The sequence below is a fragment of the Micrasema longulum genome, unplaced genomic scaffold, assembly GCF_059751315.1.
Source record: "Micrasema longulum isolate JH-2025_06_02 unplaced genomic scaffold, ASM5975131v1 h1tg001259l, whole genome shotgun sequence".
Lineage (NCBI taxonomy): Eukaryota > Metazoa > Arthropoda > Insecta > Trichoptera > Brachycentridae > Micrasema > Micrasema longulum.
The window spans coordinates 487,840-505,412 of NW_028278446.1; positions in this window are offsets into that span (position 1 = coordinate 487,840).

Here is a 17,573-nt window from a genome sequence, read left to right on the forward strand (position 1 = left end):
AATAATCGACTTGAATTATGAAGGTAGAGTGCCCTATGTATCATATTGAATCGATAAAGGAATTATGGTTACGTGTTTAGTAGCTCGATATTCGCAGAAAACTCTGATTGAAAAAAAAAAACAGGATGAGAATCGTCCAAATCCACACGACACGGTAAAACTAGGGTGAATGATATATTTATAATATTAATTTTATTTATTTAGTGGCAACTCTATTGAAAATCCCGTAAAGGAAATTCGAGCAGAAATTAGTAGGCCTTATGGTTATTAAACTACCCACTGGTTATAAAATTCTCCTTCGATTAAATAAATAAAAAATCATTGTTATAATGCAATAAAAATCAACCCACGCCGCGTTATTTTATGAAATGGGCCGTTGTTTCTTAGTTATTTTTAAAAATAAACGGGCTAACTATAACTGTTGTTTTTTTTGTAACAAACTAAAAAAAAATCTTTCGCAAATCGGCACGACTAAACTTGCAGACAATGGAAGAATTAAGGTGATTAAGTATGCGGTAATAATGACTATGTTTCTGCGAGGAAGTATACAATAATTACTAAAATACAATTCTAGGAAGTGCATTACATTCCGCAAATATTGCTTGACATTAATAATAGCAAATTAAAGTTTCTCCCAATTTTTGGGAGAACGTTTTCCTATCACGACTTGCCCTACATTTCCATCATGTGATGTACCTGCAGTACTATTTGTTGATTTATGAAATATTTTGGGTCACTTGAAATACTGCGTAATAGTAAATGATCCAGAATAGTGGATGATTTCAACAATGTTTATTTATATGTATATTGATAAATATTGGAATACATCATGAAAGACATAATTTTCTCTTCGTGTTTAAGATACTATTAAGAAACACACTGGTTTTTTTATGAATCAAACCTCGAATATATAAAAGGTCTCCGAGATATGTCCATTTTTGTTTTAATTATGTTCAACTAAATGTATTTTTATCTGATAATCTTTAATTGTATCTATCCCAGAATGAGTTTGCTAACTCATGGGAATACAATTATGTTTTGTACATTTTTGTATTTTGAAATTAAAAAAAAAATATTGTTCGGCTCGTGGTCAAATCGTCAACGCAAGATGTCTCGGGTTCTATTCCCAATATCGTCATTTTCCCTTTCCGCACATAATGGTGCATAGGGCACTGCATTGGTACACTAATGTGGAGGTAAGATAAGTCATACTGTTTTTTTTATATATTTTTTTTTATATGGGAGTTGCTTTATTATTTACCTTGCTTATAATATACAAGGTGTCATACTGTTTTTAATACATATGGTCGACACAAAATAATTATAAAAAATGGAGTTTTTACAGTGCAGTATTTCATATATCTATAAAGGACACGGCCAAATTAATTCTGGAAAACGTAATGTCCTGTGAAATACAAAACCGTTTGGTTAGTCACCAAACAACTTTTGGACATTTTGGTAAAGGTCTCAATGAAAAAATAACTTTCGTAAGTACAAAATTATTTTCGAAAATTGACAAAAATATTTTGTTTTACTGTATTTTCAAAACTACCATAATGTGATAAAGTGCTTTGTGAAACAATAATAAAGTAGTGCTCTTCGTCATAGTGCCGCGCCGCCGCCGCCATGGAAAAGCTCGCGGACCCTTTTATCACCTAAAGTAGTTTACTATCACTGGGTGATCTCCTCATCATGACGAAGGAGAAGTAACTTCGCACATGGCAAGAATATTGGGTAGCCTCATCCTAAGCCAAGGGTAGACAGTGAGACATCTTTTCCAACTGAAGCCAAATGTAACAGAAAACCCTTGGTTTGCCAAAGTGATTCTGAACAAGTTTGAGACATCCTCCACGTGCTTTCTCACTTGTTCAGAATCCATGTCCGAGACTCTGCCATCTGCGAATGTCAGCTTGAGGGGGAAGATATAAACCATGTTTTTTTTATGCCTCATAAATTATTGTTATCCTGATTTCCTATCCGACCTCTCTGATATTAACAATCCATTCCCTACTCATGTTCTAACTCTCTTGTCCCTACTCAATAAATATATTTTTCAAATTCTATGTACATATCTAGTATTAAATGGTGTTAAGTTGAAAATATGTAAAGTTTTCAATATATTAACTCACTAACTTGAATATATTACTAACTCACTAACTTGTATTTATTACTAACTCACTAACTTGTAAATTACACTAGAACATCCCAGTTGGGAGGTGAAAAGGCCATAAAAAAACGAAAAAGAAGAAGACCCTTGTATCAGAGTATTAATTATTTTATCTACGAATACTTGATTTGATATTAAGATTTTGTATCTGGTAGTCTCTAAAGTCTTAAATAAAGGGCAAGTGTGGAGTGGAGTGGAGTGGATGTACCTGAGTACTATTATTGCAGGTTTGTGGTGAGACAAACGTGGGTGGATTTTCTTCTTTCAGCTAGTTTATGATGCAATTTTTGCTATTTACCATTGCCAGTTCTTCCAACTGGTCAACTGTGAAGACAATCGGCCATATCTTATTCGATAAAAGATTACGACATATTAATTGTAAAAGGGACCAAATGTTGCGGAAATGTTCCATTCAGAAAATTGACTAATTAACACTGTCAGAGACTTTCGACGGAGGAAAAACACAAAAGATCTTAAAATAATACAAAATTACAACGTTTCTATCTAAAAATAAATGAAAAATGGAAGACTATAATGAGTTATGGAAGATTTCTCGTTTGATTGCCGTGAATGGACCAATGGGCAGAACTGATCGAGAATAAGCGAAAGAGAACCTCTGACGTTACACGCGGATTTATTTCAGAAATTCAAAACTTTAAAATATATAATAATGTATACGTAATCGTAGATAATACGATATATAAAAAAATAAGAAATACAATTATTGACTTAATTTAATATTATATTAACAAATAAAAAAAGCCATTGATCTTCTTCATTGTACGGCGAAGTTTCTTGAAAATGTATGAAAAAAATTACAAAAAATATTTCAATAAAAACGAACTACTTTGCATGATGTCACTAGTTCTTCCGGATCAACCAATGATAAGAGAGTTGTGACAGATTTCCGGTCAACGGTAAGGTAACTGAGGAAGAGAACTTGAAAAGTCACGCGAAGTGATTTAAAAAATACAAAACATTAAAAACCATAGCGATACATAAAAAAAAAATTGAAAAAATTTGGCTTTAATAGTAAAAACCACTGAACTTCCTCAATAGAGGTCACTATTATTGTACCAAATAAATACGCTTTAAGTATGGTACTCACAATATTATATAGAAGCTTTAAACAATTACTATTGTTTTGAAGTTAATTATTTCTACTCCTTTTGATTTCCTACACGAGTTTCTACCCAGAATATATTGAAATATGTTTTATCGCTTTGCTGATCTGGGTTCGTATTCTAATGGAAAGTAAAAATTTATCTACAAAGTAAAATTAAGTTTTCTGAATGAAATATAGAATATGCATCTATATTTTTTTTCTAAACATGTTTAACCATAGGTTACCGACGAATTTACTTTAATTTTTAACAAATATACACATTTCCAAACAAAAATATCGATTTCATTTTAACGACCGGCGAATATAACTCTGTACTTGCCTCTCAGCCATGGTGGATACCGGGCGGTTTCGAGCGCGCAGTTTGAACTGCGTAGACATACTATAAAATAATATATATAAAACGTTTGGTTAATTTTTTCATACTTTTAAGAAATATACTAAGGATTAAAGAACTAAAACAATTGTATTATGGATTGGTAAATTCAATACTGACGTATGGTCTGATTGGCTGGGGAAGCTGCACTAAAACGACTATGGCTTCAGCAGTTATAGCTCAAAAATCAGTGATAAGAGTTATATTAAAAAAAAACCATACCAATACCCGAGTGATTTACTCTTCAAAGAATTTCAAGTGCTGGCTATTCGTCAACAGTATATATTGAGGTCAGCAGCGGTCACGCATCTCAACAGGGAAAAATACGCAACGGTTTGTCATGTTCATAAACCTAGACACTCCAATAAGGATCTGATTCTACAGAGAGGAGTTAATATTTTTTTGGCTCAAAGGCAGCAATATTATATAGGCCCGAGGATATATAACCTTATCCCAGATTCATGGAAATGTGGTGGGATTGCCAGGCTAGGGAAGGTGTTGACTGCATTTTTAATCTATATTGGTCGGAGGGAGTCAGAGAAATTGTTGTCCGATGTAGAAGGGCGTAAGCTGATTTCTTATTTTACTAGTAATGACTTAGGCCTTGGGATATAGAGATTTTGTTATTATTTATGTTTTCATTGTATATTTATTATTTACTTTTAAGACTGAAAAAGCACACATAATAATAAAACTGTAATTATTTTTTAGTATTATTATAAAATACATAATTTACTGCCATAGAACGGGGAAGCTATCCCTAGTTAGGCAGTTTAGATGAACCACCAGCAAAAATAAAAAATATACATGTTTACTTTTACTACTTAATTAATTTGTTGTATAAATAATTCATTGTAAATTGCTGTAATAAATATGTAAAAAAAAAAAAAAAACTATTTTCAGACACGACGGAAATCGCGGGGTTACATGTAAATAAGAAACGCGATGGAAACGCGGCGGTTGCAAATCGCGCGGTTTCCGCCATGTCTGAACTTAGCCCTTGAAGCCAGTTTAATTTCACGTTTTGATTAAATAGACAAAATCGGTTAATTGAAAAAAAAAAACATTTTACCCCATTTTACCGAAGCGTCTTCAACCTTTTTCAATGCAACTGGCACTAAATCGTTCACCGGTATTTAAAAAAATATTGAAAAATAGAATATGTGCACATTTTCAATTACAGGTTATCGAAGAAGATGCTTTGAATTTTCATACAAATATACACATTTTCGTACTTAAATTAATATCGATGTAAGCTTATACAGTCTCGATATGTACCGATAAGGATAGTATTTGTAATCGCGGCCCTGGTTGGTACCTGAAATCAAATCCAAACGTTCGATTGTGTTTCAATTTGCATTTCATGTTAAATATGGAGTTGTTTCCAAACAACGCATCTTTTTTCGCACGGCTTTGGCCGAGTTGGGCCGAGAGCCCGAGTACCGAGTGACGAAGTGGAGCAATAGGTCGGTAAATAATGCTGTTTCACTATTTGAACACACGTTACGGTGTATGCAATTAAATTGATTAATATTTTCACCCGACGTCGGGCCATTGTTAGAACGTTACAAAATATTCTGCCAGCTATAATTTCACCTATCTCTTCCCAAAACGCGGCTGCGGCTGTCGAGCCTCGCGAATTATGATCTCCATCGCATCAGATTTGTTCTGCGTATTTGCAAATGTTTCAAACCGCCGTCTGGGCGAATAAATAATACAGTTTTGTGTGAGAAATGTAACCAGAACCTTAAAAAGGAAATCGAGTGTATATAAGTCCGCCTCGTAGTGTTGGTAGTGGTTTATTTAAGGTCCTTGGTTCGATTCTTGGCAGGGGGGTTGTGAAATATTGGTTACGAAGGTGGTTGACCATTCGCTTTGCATTTATTTCATTCATATGAATAACATATTGAGGTTAGTATATGTCCTACCCTATCTAACAGCAACTAAAGAACTTTTTAAACAAACTAAACAATTAAATGTAACTGAACTCTTTAAACTAGAATCCTTAAAATTTATTCATAAATTAGCCACTGATGTAATTGTAGACGAAGAATTAAAACTTGAAAAAAAACTGTAGTAAACATGAACACAATACTAGAATATCAGAAAAATATCATAAACAACCTTCTAAAACGAGAAAAGGACAATCGAGACGAACAAACCATGGACTGAAATTATACAATAAACTACCAGACAAAGCCAAACAAAAGACTCAGAGAACCTTTACAAAAGATGTTAAAAATATTATTATTATCGGCAGAATGTGAATTTCAAAAGTAAAAATATTTTGTTAAATGTACGTAACCCGTGAGGGTTTATCAAAGAAAATTAAAATAAAATAAAAAATAAACGTAAAAAAAAACAATTAAAATAGTTAAATAACCACAACATCGTAGATAAAATGAATAAATTCAATGAAATACCCTATATGTGGTTGTACTTATGGTTTAACTTAAGCTAGCGCGTTCAGAAAACTCACACTAACGCATTTAAAATCTACAGGATGTTAAACTAAATTTTAACCAAATGTGCTACCTTTTTTTTATAATTCGGTGTTGGATTAGAGGGTTCTGTATATAAATAAAATACAATGGGTTAAGAAAATGTAATACTAATTTACTAAAATACTTTGTTTCATTATTTTTAATTTTTCAAATCATTTTTTAAAATTTTGCATTTTCCTAATTATAGTCTTTCCAAGAACAAGGGGCAATCTAAATTTGAAAAAATGTATTTTTTTATAGTCAATTACTCTAGAACTCGAATGCAAAGTTGTGAAGATGGTTTTAAGCATAAAAACAACAAGATTTATTGTTTATCAATAAGTGTGTATACATACTTTTTCCGATATAATTTGTAGTGTGCATTTTAATAACACTCTAATTATTATTATTATGATGAAAACAAAATATTAAATAAAAAACATGCTTGTTTACAAATAAATACTCGTGTGTCAAATATGTCAATTTCTCAAGTTTTTTTTTTTTCGCTCTAATCCAAAAGAGATTTTTAAAAACATTTAATATAACAATATATAACATCGAGATTTTTAAAATCAGTATTCTGTACATTAAAAATGTTTTTGTGTAAGTTTTGTGATAGCTCCTTCATTACATAATCAACCTATTCATGATTCGATTAAATGAAAATACCTACATATTTATAAACCAGTGTTTTTAATCCATAACTCGTACATATTATTATATTTTTACTGTAAAGAATTGCGGTGAAATTCAGACGAACGCAGAAGCATCCTGTGTATATTGTATTACCATATCATTGGCAACTAATAAAGCAATAGTTGTCTATGTCACGCTCATAAGCGCGTGTGAGCGCGAGAGAGACAGAGATTATTTTCATAATGCGTATGCCGTGCGATGTCATACCATGGGCTTATTCATGGATACTATACAATGCGTATGTGTAAGTATAGCGCACGCGCCAGCTTATAAAATTCCACCAGAGGTTATTAAACGCAACTTTAAATCCCCTCGTGTACGGATGAAGATTTTATGACGCTGCCGGTTATAATGTGAGAAAATGAAGGAATATATTTAGTAACGGCAATATTGGTGACACAAGAAAATTTCAAAATTTATTGTGAAGATTTCTACTTTCTAAATATTAGAAAAAAATACTGTAAACAATCTCGCCACCCCTAAAAAGTTAATGGAGTAATCACATTATTTTGTTCATACGTATTGAATTAATTTATTAAATTCAGAAAAATCTGGCATTTTAGGCAACCTGGACCGGTATCTCTTTATATTGAAATGATAACCTAATCCGCGATGGTAATTATTCCGCTAGTTCCATTTTTTTATCCGTATTATAAACTGGGTACGTATTCTGATAGGAAGTTAAAATTTATCTTTAATTTCATCTACAAAGTAAAATCAAGTTTTCTGTGTGAAAAATAGAATATATTAAAAAAAAATCTAAACACGACGAAGATACTTTAAATTTTTGTACAAATATATACACTTTTGTACATAAATATCGATATTAGTTTACACCGTTTCAGTACATACCGATGAAGATAGCCGTTCATAATCGCGGCCCTGGTCTCTTGATGTCAAATCCAAGTCATCGACAATGCAAAATTTGGCCAAAGAAGTTCATACAAATTTAATAGATTTACAAGTTTCTGCTAAACAATTTTTTTCTATCTCTAATAGGTACCGAGATATAAAGTCGTAAAAATAGCAAAAAAAATATAAACGTACATCATTTTTATTTTGATTTTGATGTATTTAAAAAAAAAAAACTTTATTTTGGATAAATTTTAGCGGGCCTGTAAAAAATTCGTTTTTATCTTCCCTTAAAATATATGAGGCACATTATCTTAAATATCCAACTGATATTTATTATGTAAAACAAATAACATAACTTTATAACGAATGATTTAAATTCAGTTTCTCATTCATTATGAGCTATTTGGAATAGAAAGCAAGATATAGTATCTGATAAATAAATAAATGATTAAGAAATTACATTCTCCTATTATACGCATATTGACCGGTGACAGGTTCGGGAATTATATCAATAAATTAAAAATACGTTTCTTATGTAGCAAATAATATAATGACAATCATCTAGAAACGTCATAGAAACATACTTGCAATGATAAACTTTTTGGGCATGCAAATGCAAGAGATAACATATTTTAATCCTAATCGGTATTTATGTACGAAAATGCGAATATTTACACGAAAATTTAAAGTATTTCGTCGGTGTAGTAATTGAACATGTACAAAAAAAAATATACATATCGACTTTGAAAAGGAAAAAGTTACTAAGCGACATGTAGCAACTTTGCAAAAAAGCCAATAAAAGTTTTTTTACTTTTTATTATTTAATAATCTCGTATTTTTAATTTTAATTAAAATTATTTATGAATCACGCGAAAATAATACGAATGCATGAGATTTTTTTATTAATAAAAAAAAAACTGTAATTGGCTCTTCTGTAAAGTTGCTACATGTCGCTTAGTAACTTTTTCTTTTCTATCGTCGATATTAGATTTTTCATTAAAAAAGCTTAATTTTACTTAGTAGATATAAAATTGAATTAACTTTACTTTGTAGATAACTTCCCATTGTAATACTGGCGCGAAATTTTTTAGGAGAGTTTTAAGCATTTATTCATAAGATTTTTAGCAAAAATAATATACTTACAAATAAATATGAATTATATGTCAAATTTCATAATAGTTAAAAATTTGCAAAAACAGCAATTATGCATTGTGGTCGATGTGAAATTTTATTTATGAAGTTGACTTTCACGGCAATGGGCCCTGGTCATAGCAGTTAGTTAAATTAATACTGATGTTTTTTTGGAGATATTTCTTGGTATAAATCCATAGTTAATGATTTTGATGAAAAACAAAATTCTTGATTAAATTGTATTATTTTGTTAATTGATATTTTTTATTCTTTCTCTTTCCTGGATCCTCTTCCTGTCTCCTTCCAAACTCATTATCCGATCCCACTTTCCGCATAATTTTATGTTTGGGTGTAACATACAATGTTATATATGCAAGCTTTATCTCCTTTCTAAAAACAGTTGTTATTTGAAATTAGTAATAATTTTATGTTTTTAAAATAAATTTTTTTAATTGCAAATTTTGACCATTTCTTCTTTGGACCAGTCTGTATTTTGGTTGGCTAGACGATATTGCTTTTAGCAATACGTCGGCAAAAGTACATGTATTTTTATACTTAGGATTCAAATAAATAAATCAAGAAAGTTAATATCGAAAAATTTTACACGGAAAATTTAGTATTAATATGATTGATATTTTTAAAACACTTATGGATACCGATGAAGGTACCCAATTGAATTTTTCATACAAATATACTCATTTTCGTACAAAAATATCGCTTTCAATTTATAGACAGTTGAATAAATGTATTTCAATTATATTTTAATTTATTAATACAGTAGTCAGAAGAGCAAATCATTTTGGAGTTAATGGTTAAAAAAACTCTCAAAGTATGTATTTGTTCTGACAGGCTGAACACAATGTTATATCTGTAGAGAAAACTATTGTTATTTTATTTCCAAGCGTGGGCATCTATCGTCTGTCCCTTGATCTATTTTGAATCGACATAAAACTTTTCGCATCCACTAATACAATATGTTATCATCATGTTCTTATTTACATCTAACGCTGACGGAGCTAATGCGGGCAAGGTGAATAACATTAAAAAAGAAGGTAAGGTGAAAATTCTTACGCTTCAGGTGCCCGCCCAGGGAGAGTGACATATGTATTTGAGAGTAAAATTATATTAATTTAAAAACAAATACGTTCACCTCGTCTTCAAGTGTGATAACGCGTCAACCACTATACAACACTACGCGGCGGATCTCTCTCCACTCTTTTTCTTATTTCAGGACTTTTACCGGATTTCCGGTTCTATTTCACACATATTTGCGCCATTTACGTTTACTTGTTTGAAATGTGTTATCCGATGGCAGTTGCTAAAGTTATTGATTACAGGATAACATCAAATTGTTCAATAATAACATTATATTTTACCACATTTGCATCATCAGGATATGACGAAATTTAATCATACGATGTTAAATAATTCTAGAGTTGTACAGGTAAAAACATTGTTTCCGGGCTAAATAATAGGATCCACAAAAACATAACTATTTTTGAGGCTGGTCGCTTGTCAAATGATAGGGTGGTGAATTACTGTTCGTGATTTAATTACTGAAAAGTATTTTATTTGATTAATAAATCGTTTACATTCAAGATCCTTTTTGCTATTTTCGGTTTTACAATTAAACATAATATGCTAATGTCATTTATAGGGCGTAGAGGTAGTATTATATTGTTCTTGCGTATAGTGGAGTGGTGTGTTGGGAAACTTTCTGTGGTGCGTCGTTGCTCCACTCCACAACACATCAGAAAATGTAATCCTAGCTTAACTCCCTTTTTCACGAAATACCTCCTGCATAAAAAGAAAGGGCGTGTTTAAAATTATTATTCCAGAGTCGTCATCTAGGGTCTGAAAAAAAAAGTAATTTAAACCTTATGTCATGATATCAATTTGCCTCGCCGTTTGGCAGCTAGGAAACCTATTTCGGAATACATTTTTTTATATTTATAAAATGTAATAAGTTGGAGATGTGGTACTTACCGCCGAGTTAAAACAGACGGTATAATTGTTAATTTAAACACGATTTTAATGAGGGGGTCATCGATCATTTTTACGCTGCGTTCTCGATAAAGGGATCAATTATACCAAAATAATAAGTATTTCATCGATTTTAATTTAATATACTTTAAATATTAGTAAACGGTTTATTGGAAGCAGTAAGTGCAAAGTTTACAAAAAAGATAAAGAAAGATCTCAAAGAGGTGAAAATATCTAAGAGAGGTCTGTCAGGTGAATCAGTAGGGTCGTGTGATTGAGGCTCGAAGACCGATTAACTGAGTATCGAATTTTCTAGCATGCAACAGTCGGCTCAGCCGACTCGGTGGTAGCCAATGGGGAAGTTCAGTGGTTTCTTTATTTTTTTTAAATTTGTTTTAGGATTTTTTAAAGTTGTATATTTCTGAAATAACTCCGCGTGTGACATCAGAGGTTCATTTCCGCTTATTCTCATTCAGTTCTTCCCATTGGTCCAGAAACAACAAGCAGACCGTAAATCTTCCATAGCTCTCAGATTATAGGTTGATTCATATGAACCAGTGACGTCATTCAAAGTAGTGCTTTTTTTTAAAAATATTATTTTTTCCGTACCTTTTCAAGAAACTTTGCGATACAATTAAATGCTCTAATTTTACCTCGCGCAAGAAAACATTTTTTGTATCCAATTTCCCGTAGGGCTGAAGTTCCTCATTGCTAAAAACTTAGAATTATTTATGCGAAATAAATATATAATATCAGTATAAACCTCAATGCACGGGGATATAAGAATAGAATACCTACCGAAAAGAGTAAATTTAATAAAAAATAGAAAGTAATTCAGTGCAGGCCAGTTTAGTGCCGAAATACGGCGCTTATTGGCAAAAATAGTAGTACACACTTGCAAAACAAAAAGAATAAGTAAAATAAAAATAAGCACTTGACATGTAAAATTGCAAGAAAATATTCCTAGCAGCTTCACTAGATACAAAAATTCCTATTCTGAATTGAATTGGATATGTATACAAATTTTTAAATGCGTAAGTATTTGTATTTGAGATTTTCATCAATAAGTGCACAAATACTACATTCATTATAAAGTTTTAAATAAAATTGCATACCCTTTTGTTACTAGAAATAGAAAAATAAGACTCGTATTTGAAAATACAGATTCTGAAAATAGTTTAATGTAGGTATAAAAAGATGAAAATGTACGATGATGCCTGAAAACATGAAGAACGAAAATAATATGAATCAATTCAAGGAGCAAGTGCCATGTTTACAGTAGTCATTGAGGTATTTTATATGCAAAAGTATAATTAATAGTGTAAATATTCATTTGTATACAATTTGATACAAACTAATTAAGGAAATAAATAAAAATATTATAATCATAAAATGAAAAGAACAGTCGAACTCGGGTTATCCAAAACTACAGTCATCCGGATCCCCAAATATCCGGATCGTTATCAGGAAATAAAAATAAAGGTTTAATTGTAATAAAATAATAACAGAGTTTTGTGTCAAGGCAATTTTAATGTGATTGCAATGAGGAAGCTGTTTTTTTTTCTTTAAATATTTGTTAATAAACTATTAAGCTAAGCCTATTTTTATTTGGTAAATCCAATTATCCGGATTTCTGCATATCCGTATAACGTCTGGCACTTAATAATCTGGATAATTTGTTTTTTTATATAAAAGAAATACTTGCGTTCTTATGATTTACCCAAATATTTAATTTTGAGGGCCATTTTTAACGAGTTGTAAATAACTCACTATTAGAAAATGGAATCAAGTTGGGGTAGAGTGGGATTCGAACCACGGACCTTTGGTCCGTGAGTCCGAGATACTAGCCACGGGACCACAACTCGATTATTTTTTATTTTAAAGTATTCCCAGAACGGGTTACCCAGTGAGGATACATTATTTTTAATGTTTCATGTTTTATTAAATTAATGCTAAAATTAATAAAAAAATAAATATTTTACTTAATGCGAGTGTTACTATAGTACATAGCGTGCTATTTATTCGTAGTCTGACGCAAATTTACACATCTAAAAAAAGAAACATAGTTTTATCTTCACAAAATAATTCTGGCGGTACACATTTTGGCCATTGAGTAACACCAAAACTGATTCGTTTTTCTGTTCGTAATTAAATGCATTTCGACGTCATATCAAAACGATCCTAAGAAGAAGATTATCATTTAGTGTTTCGTAAGAGTTGCCACATAATGTACATCTTCACACATAATAATTACGAAAGGCCATCAGACGTAATGATGGCCATTCATTTTTTGTGAGCATTGTCCGCCATTTTTTTACGTTTCTGAAATTGAAAGAATTAAACGAAATTATTCGACCTGACGCAGCGCGAACCGGCCTCAATGACAAACAAATTTACGATAATACAGCGTGTTTTTTAAGCCCTGTCACATCCGAAACCACTATGATCAGTATGGGTAAGAAGACATATTAGCATATATGTATAAAAAAAATATTTAGAGCAAAGAAAATATAAAAAAATTAGAATATTAAAAAAAAATGGTTGCTTACTTCTGCAGGGGAGAAGCGAAGGGAGCGCGGCCGCGCAGTTGTCGGCGTTTCAGACTCCCCCTCCCCCCTCCTCCTTTCTCCCATGCAGAAGTAAGCAACCATTTGCTGTTTTAATATTTTAATTTTAAAAATTTATTTTAATGTGCCAATATGTATTCTTGCTCATACTGATCATTGTGATTTCGGATGTGACAGGGTTTAATGAACATCCTGTATATACACGTACTGAAATAAAATATGCATACCCACATAAATTGAAAGCTTCACGAGAAATGGTCTAAAAGTCTAAAAACTAAACTGACTAAGACATGTCGATCTAAGATAAAAAAAACATATATAACTGCCACCAAATTAAAGAGTTTTTTTTTTGAAATTATAATTTAGCGAAAATAAAGATACAAAAACAAAGTATTTTATTTGTATGAAAACTTTTGCAATTAAATCACTGATCAGGTAGGTGCATTGATATACTACACAACGCGCAATTTTAATGTTTATTTTTCATAGGAAATTCAGGTTCTAAGCAAATAAATATAATAATGTTTCAGGTGAAACGGAACTTTCTATGAACTTGGTAAAAATAATTTTAATAATAACACATTTACATATAAAAATGAGAAATATTTGAGTTTTTATGATTCACCGAAAAATTTAGACATTGAGGTTATTTTCTCTTTGTCGAAAATGGGAAACACGTTATGTTAGAGCGGGGTTCGAACCTCGGACCATGACACTATCCGGGGAACCACAACCCGTCTAAATCCAATACTCATTACATTTGTGAAACAAAAAAATATGAATTACTTCGCATGAGCAGAAGTAGGATAGATACTTAGGACGAATAAATATTTATAAGTGATAAATTAAAATGGAAAATATTTTCAGTGTTTGCTATTAAATGGAAAAATATTTACTGAAGATTATCAAAATGTAATCTTCCGTATAAAATACAATATCTCATTATTCCATGTAGATAGGAACATAATTAAAAAAACTACCTTAAATCTTGAACCTATAAACAAAAAAATCTAAAAATAATGTGTTAATGAAACCTAAATACGGTTTTTCATTTGTGTCGTTATTTGCTTGTTTTTAAGAAGAAAATGCACCTTAATTATTTAATTTTTAATATGTTTACCCTGTTATGAAATTTGAAATTTAATACATTTATTTTCAGTCATAAATACCACTGAAAACAAGTTCCGTTGACAGATTTAAATAAAACTGTCGTTTGATCAAAGATAAGAACCAAAACGAAAGTGATTCAAATAAAATCTTGTTATCATTCTAATTAATAGTAAAAAAAAAACAAATAAAACAGTACATAAAACCCACCTATATAGCTGTCGAAAGATTGCTTAATATGATACGTCCATTTTTGGCATATTGAGTTTGGTATAAATAAAGTTTTTCCGCATGTTTTGTAAACACGCTTTGGTAAAAAAAAATCCTACATACAAAAATTTCAATGCATCTACTGTCACTAAAATTAGATTGGTAAGCTAAAATTCCGATTTTTCAGAGCCCATCAAAGCTCTTCATCAAAATTTATAAAAAAATACATATCATGTTTTGCCATTTTTCAACATACTATATAATATATTATCACAGCGTAAATTGTGAACTACGTAATATTCTTAAAATGATGCAATTTCTTTCATTTACAAGAATTTAATAAATCTATCTATAAATATGTTTGACAATTATTCATACAATTTATTGATAATCTAATAAACCGTAATGTCCATTCTAGAAGGAAAATGAAAGTCTAGTAATTTACATGGCTTATGACCTGTTCTTGGCAAATTTGTGTAATCGATTTACACATTGTGCAATATTTTATATTCTGCCTACATCGGGACCATTCTGTTCACAGAATCTTGAATATATTCAAATGATTTTTTATTCAATTCAATGCCGTCAATGTCAACTTAAATGTGCTTTCCCAATTCTGTCTTCTGCAACCGTCCATCTTAGAAAGATTATTGTGATGCAGTAATTGATGTCAAATTTGAAGGTAGCCGAGGAAAGTAGCCAATGTGTGGACTGAGGAACCCTATATGGAATAGCATAGTCATCCACATCTTTCACACCTCCAAGTTGAGTTTTTATATACAAAAATCTCGAATACATGGATTTGAATAATTTACCTTTATTTAATATATATGAGTAAATATTTGTATGTAACCGCTTACTGACATTTCTATGTCCACCGGTTTGTAAATGTACTAAATTTGCTGATTGGACATATGCTATTAGAAGCTAACACCAACGCACACTGATTATAATAAAAAATCAATAATATTTTTGAGTCTACCCAAATTTTTGTTGATAAAAACCGGATTCAACCCCCTTAGAAATTAATAATATTAATATATTACAACAGAAATTATGAACATTTTAAAGGGTTATGGTCCTGTGGCTAGTGTCTCGGACTCACGGACCAAAGGTCCGTGGTTCGAATCCCACTCTACCCCAACTTGATTCCCATTATCTAATAGTGAGTTTTTTAAAACTCGTTGAAAATGCCCGACAAAATTAATTAAATATTTGGGTAAATCAAAGGAACGCAAATATTTATTTAAAAATATTAAAAAAAACAATGACAGGTCATAAGCCCTGTAACTGCCCATACTATTTTTTTCCCTTCTATGAAATGTTCTTCATTTCTGTTGTAAAATATATAATAATAAAAATGTGTAATCTCGTAAGAACAACTGTTGAAAAAAAAGAGGAAGGGAGGATTTAGAATTTACTAATTTACTAGGCAAAGGGATTTGTATTCTAGTGCTATTAGTATCCCGACAAAGAGTTGGGTACGTCTCGAAACCGGTAGACCATTTCAATAAATGATTGAAAATAAGTATAAATATTTACTAATTTTTATTGAAATGTTTAACAAAAAAGTTTATGCTTGAAATATTCATAATACCTTTCTTTATTTAGTCCATAATTAACTGTAAGAAGTACCTGAAATGTTATGTCAAAATGTTCAGAATCTTTAACAGTCTCATTAGCATTAGGAATGTCTTTAAAGAAGAAATAATTAACGTTTGTACATAAAACAAGGCGTGGCTTCCTGCGTTAACTTCTTTTTGATGATTGATAAGTCGAAATATGTTTTATGGTGATGTTTTCTTTATACTCGTACCTCGGTTGTCACGGTTCTCTAGCCATTAAATGGTTTCGACAGACCTTAACAACTCAATCTAAGTCGGAATGATTTAATTCTCTTCGTCAGGTGCATCGCGTTACGTCGTGGTTTGATAATAATTATTATTGCATAATACGAAGGGTGATAATCAGATTTCGTCACATGGTTTCTAATGCACTGTCCATCGACGCATCCGCATTGTTTGAATCAGAACAGAGACGAACGTACAAGTACCTATTATGCATGTCCATACAGGTAGAGAATCTATCTATCTACCTGTACCCGTAATGAAAAATTATCAAAGATGATCTCTCCATACAGAGTTTGTACAAACCAAATGCGATATACGAGTATCAGGTTGTATCGCTCTGGCTTTACATTACAAAGTTCATGTTTTATTTTACAGGTTGGTGTATTAGTAATTTATATTCCCAAGTATTCGATTAAAAGCGTATTAAAAGTTTGTTTCGTGTCCAGGCAGATAAAGAATACAGTACTGCGTGTAAATTGATCCAAAATCCTGGACGAGTGTTTTCAATTTCATGGCCACGCTTAGGTAAAATATGAATAAGGAAACCGTGTGAAGATAAGTCCGCGTCTTATTGTAGTGGTCGGCGCGTTTGCCTTTAGTGTCCGAAGTCTTTGGTTCGATTCCTGGCAGAACGGAGAAGCAATATTGATTTTAAAAGTGGTTTTTCACTGCATATTTCGTTTAAAAAATAAAAAATGTAACAAATATACTACGATGGACATAGGCTATTGTGATCCAAGTAAATACAGTTTTTGCTACCGTTCATGTTTGCAATATGGTCATGAGAATGAATGACAATATCCGACAAAGGCACTCAGTAAAAGGGGCAGTGAAAGTAGTAGAGTTTTTAAACAAAAAGTAATTCAATATTTTTTAAAATAATTTATTAAAAAATATTAATTTTATAATAATAATATAGTAAAAAGTAATAATATGTGCATAAAAACTGAAATAAGATAGCAAGCAAGTATATAATACAAGGAAATGAAAACAATTCATTATAAAAATTAATATTAAACATTTAC